At 43.2% G+C, this 4,770-nt stretch overlaps 1 pseudogene; it reads left to right on the top strand.

Annotated features, from left to right (window-relative positions):
- The first annotated feature begins 1,283 nt into the window (after positions 1 to 1,283).
- On the top strand, positions 1,284 to 1,963 carry LOC119273675 (annotated as a pseudogene).
- The last annotated feature ends 2,807 nt before the right edge of the window (positions 1,964 to 4,770 follow it).

The raw sequence follows: 4,770 nt of genomic DNA, 5'->3' as shown, positions 1-4,770 counted from the left end.
GACGAGACATCCACGGTGACAAAACATGTTGGTTAATTTTTTCAAACCGATGAGGTCCCGACCTATTTTTTACGACCCGGTGAGGTCTCCGCTTATTTTTTCTATGACCCAGTGAGGTCTCCGCTTATTGATTGGCTGCAATTGTTACCTGGATTAAATAAGCCCATAATTCACCACCTAAAACGTCTATTACATCATCTATCTTTCTTATTTTTGACGTCAATGATCTTGGGAATAGATTACCATACATTTCTTCTGGCGTAACTCCGCCGTGAGGTCTCCGCTTATTTTGTACGACCTCACCCTCTTACTGATTCGCTTCAATTCTTACCTGGAATAAATATGTCGATAACTCACCACCTAAAATGTGTATTGTGATGATCTAACTTTTCTACTTTTGAAGTCGATAACCTTGGGAATAGATTACCATACATTTCTTTTGGAGTAACTCCGCCATTTTCGTCAATTGGCACAACAAGTCATCTAGTATCACTAAAGCTAGGATCGCCCCATCATGTTTAGCGACCCCAACTCTGTTTCTCCAGTTTCTCTTCCACTTGAGAGAAATCGTTAACTAATTCAATTGGATGCATACATGATAGGTATATTCAATCTCGTACGTATTGCTGCTTCAAATAGAGGGCACGATTTGCTGCTACACAGGCTGCCTCTTGAGAAGCTCATCCACATCTCCTCGGAATGTCGTTGTGTGTGGCGTATCGTGTGTAATATGCATTGCTTTGCTTTTGTATGCATCCATGAATCGATGCTTTTACTAGTGCAGGGCCTGACGCGGCGTTCACGGCGACATAGCATGTTGGTTACTTTTTTCAAATTAATGAGGTATGCGCTTATTTTTTATGACCCGGTGCGGTCTTGGCTTATTTTTTACAAACCGGTGAGGTCTACGTTTACTGATTGGCTTCAAGTTTTCAACCGGGCAAGTGGATATTCTTTTTTTTCCCATACCTACCGCCCGCCAGACCATATTAGCCAACAACAGGTTGGTTACTTTTTTCAAACCGATGAGGCGTCCGCTTATTTTTTTTTGTTCGAATTGATGAGGTCTCCGCTTTCTGAGTGGCTTGAATTTTTGGACCAGGCACATGTATGGGAATTTGCCCAGTACGTAAAAGTGGATATTCTTGTTTACCTATTGAAAGGAGAATAATAATGACTCTAAGATTAGGTGTTTAGAGAAGCAACCCATCGAGCTAGCTTGTGCACTAGTATAAATACACAACTCACGGTGACACAGCAAATCTCATCCATCATTACACACACGCACATCTTTCCTCCATTTCCTAAGGCATCATTAGCGATGGAGTACTCGCCAAAGCTAGCGGCGGCACTGCTCTTAGCTCTCGCGTCCGCCATGATCGTCACCGCCCAGAACGGGGCCGATGACATGCTGAACGCCCACAATGAAGTGCGCGCCGCCGTCGGTGTGGGGCCAGTGACGTGGGACCCCATAGTGGCGGCGTACGCGCAGTCGTACGCGGAGAAGCGCCGCGCCGACTGACAGCTACTACTCTCTCCGGAGGTGCGCCCATACGGAGAGAACCTTTTTCGGGCCGCTGGGGCCGAATGGAATGCGGTGGACGCAGTGATTTATTGGGCGTCCGGGAAGCAGTACTACGACCACGCCACCAACACCTGCTCCGCACCTACGGGTGAGTCGTGCATGGGATACCTGCAGTTGGTGTGGAGGGACACCAAGACCATCGGCTGCGGCGCTGTCCTCTGTGACGGCAACGCTGGCGTGTTTGTCATCTGCAGCTACAGCCCGCCCCCCGTGCTCGGGCAGATTCCGTACTAGGCTACGTACCAAGTATATATGCATGCGGCTATGCATGCATGCACGTAGCACCATGTTGCTTAAATAAATAATTAAGGGATACTCCTAGGGCTGGGCACTAATTCTCGGTCGATTGATGTCACCGATATGTGTGTGTGTGTGTGCCCAGAATCCCTCCTCCCTTCACTCCTGTATCGTTCCGGGCTTTGATTGTTATTGTATTTGTCCCGCAAGTTGTGATTGGCTTGTATTTGTTTGTATTTGAACTTGTTATTCCCATTGTATCTTGGCTTTGCTGTGGTTAGCTCTCTAGTTTAGTAGGAACCAGATAAAAGCCAACACAATATCACGTTTATCTTAAGTTGTGTTGCTAGAGAGCAAAACTTACATTTTTCTTATACTTTAGATAATCTGATTTCAGCAAGGTATTTTAAAAATGAAATAAGAAAATTTCTTCTAGGGATCAAAGAAAAGTTTTTAGTGGCAGCTTATCGAAGGTTATTTAGCAACAATGCATGAAACTTTTTCACATGACATGCGCTGATTTATGGGCATTAATTTGGATAGCAGAGCAAATAATAATATACTACTTTATTAATAGAGCACAGCTCTTATGACAAGGTCTACTTAATCAAGATGCAAGTTAAAGATCCAAGATTCCAAAATGAGACGGTTACACTATTACAGGTTCTGCTTGGGACAAGAAAATAATTCCATCCCTGAATACTACAACAACTCAAACACCAGAATGACCACGGCCGCACTAGCTGTCCTTGTCGTCCTCCATGCTGACCTATATCATCTTCTCCTTCCTGCACAATAATTACCGGAACTTGCAGATATCAGAAGAATATATTTTATTTTCACGATAACAACTCACAAACCACATACATTATATCTGCATTCTTGCCAGTAATGGCAATGTCTTCTATCACCGGAACATTTGTGTCTGTGCATGTTAGCAACTGTGAATACACAACCGACAGCAAATGCACTGATGAGCCAAATCATGCCTACCATACAATGGATACCTGGCCAGGCATTAGGTAACTATACCATATATTCCCAAAAAACGAGAAGCTAATATGGCCTTACTATGCCTTGCACATGTCAGGCTACAAAGGAAAAAAAATTAAGTGCATCCCCAAGGCTAGCCATTAGGCATTCAAACAATTTAATATGAATACATTTAATATCATAAGCTGATTAGCAATGGACTCTCAGGAAGTATAGATGAATTTATGTATTGAATCTTCATGTCTACCCATGATTTGAAATATTACAATTAGTTTCAGCGAACCACATAAAAATTCAAGCTGATTAGATAATATGAGGTTCAATTTGAACAATTAAATTTGGAATCCTCGGTGAATTTAGTATATAGATGGCTCTCAAGGGAGAGATAGCCATGCTACGATTGACAACTGGAACTTGTCATCATGATTAAATTATGTTTCATCCATTTTTAGTTTATACAGTTAGCAAAGAGGAACTGGCAAGCAGTGCTACTATTGGCACTCAAAAAGTCAACTAAAAACTATTAGCAGGAAGGTCATCTTACCAAGCCTCATGAGCTCATTTGGATCGGCAAGAGAGTGACCCCTGAACTGATAGGTTCCATATCCCTCAAAATTATGGCCAAGAACCATGTCCGTATGCAATGCCTCATCCCGTGTCACCTCCTGCATACAGTAAGACTCATAGAATGAATAACACATAGAAGTGCGTTGCATAAATAAACAACTAAAGCATACTCCTAGGGCTCGGCTGACCGAGAACTCATTTCATTCTGGGCCGACTAATGTCACCAACATGTGTGTGCGTGTGTGTGTTAGAGAGAGAGAGAGAGAGAGAGAGAGAGAGTCAGATCCCTCCTCAATTTCACTCTTGTATCGTTCCGAGCTTTGATTGTTTTTCTATTTGTGATGTGTCTTGTGACGACACTTGTTGGGGATATAAGCTCGTGATATGACCCGCCATAATTGGGCCGAGTTATGTTGTTGGCGACTTGCGGAGCAGGACATAAGATGGGCTGAAGATGTTCAAGACCTTAAGGCCTACAGGCCGGCTTAAGGAGTGGGCAGACTCATGGGCCAGTACTAGTAGGCGCCCGCTCATCATCTAGAAGTACAAGTTGCCATATAAAGTTTCTTTACTTAGGAAGCAAGACAGCTAGGAAGCATACTATATCACGGATCACAATGCAACCCGGACTCTGTTGTAAGCCCAGGGTCTCAACCTATATATAAAGAGGAGCCCCCGACGCGAAAATATTAAGCTACAAGCTCTCGAGTACTAGGTTAGCCAAGTCGCACCTTTGTAATCGATATCATCATCATCATCAATATCAATCAAGCAGGAGTATGCTTTTACCTCCACCGCGAGGGGCCGAACCTAGGTAAACCCTTGTCTCTCGATTTCGATCAACCCCGTTCAAGCAATCACCTGGCAGCGATGGCCTCACGACTAAGTCCTTTCACTAGGACATCTGCCGTGACAAAACCACGGCAACACTTGTATTTGATCATGTTATTGTCATTGTATCTTGGCTTTGTTGTGGATGTATTTCTTGATTAGTTGGCTCGGGAAAAAAGGAATGAAAAGGTACACAAATATAGTAGTTCAAAGAGTCCAAAAGTCCTATTGGAGCCCTAGCTCACTGGAGCTCTTTATTTAAAAAAACCCACATCGTTCCTAGTAAGCTGATACGTCTCCAACGTATCTATAATTTTTGATTGCTCCATGCTATGTTATCTACTGTTTTGGGCAATATTGGGCTTTATTATCCACTTTTATATTATTTTTGGGACTAACCTATTAACCAGAGGCCCAGCCCAGAATTACTGTTTTTTGCCTATTTCAGTGTTTCGAAGAAAAGGAATATCAAACGGAGTCGAAACGGAACGAAATCAACTGGAGAAGTTATTTTTGGAAGGAAAGCTACCGGATGGACTTGGACCCCACGTCAGGAG

The sequence above is a fragment of the Triticum dicoccoides genome, chromosome 3A (assembly GCF_002162155.2).
Source record: "Triticum dicoccoides isolate Atlit2015 ecotype Zavitan chromosome 3A, WEW_v2.0, whole genome shotgun sequence".
NCBI lineage: Eukaryota > Viridiplantae > Streptophyta > Magnoliopsida > Poales > Poaceae > Triticum > Triticum dicoccoides.
This window is presented reverse-complemented; position numbering and strand designations above follow the sequence as displayed.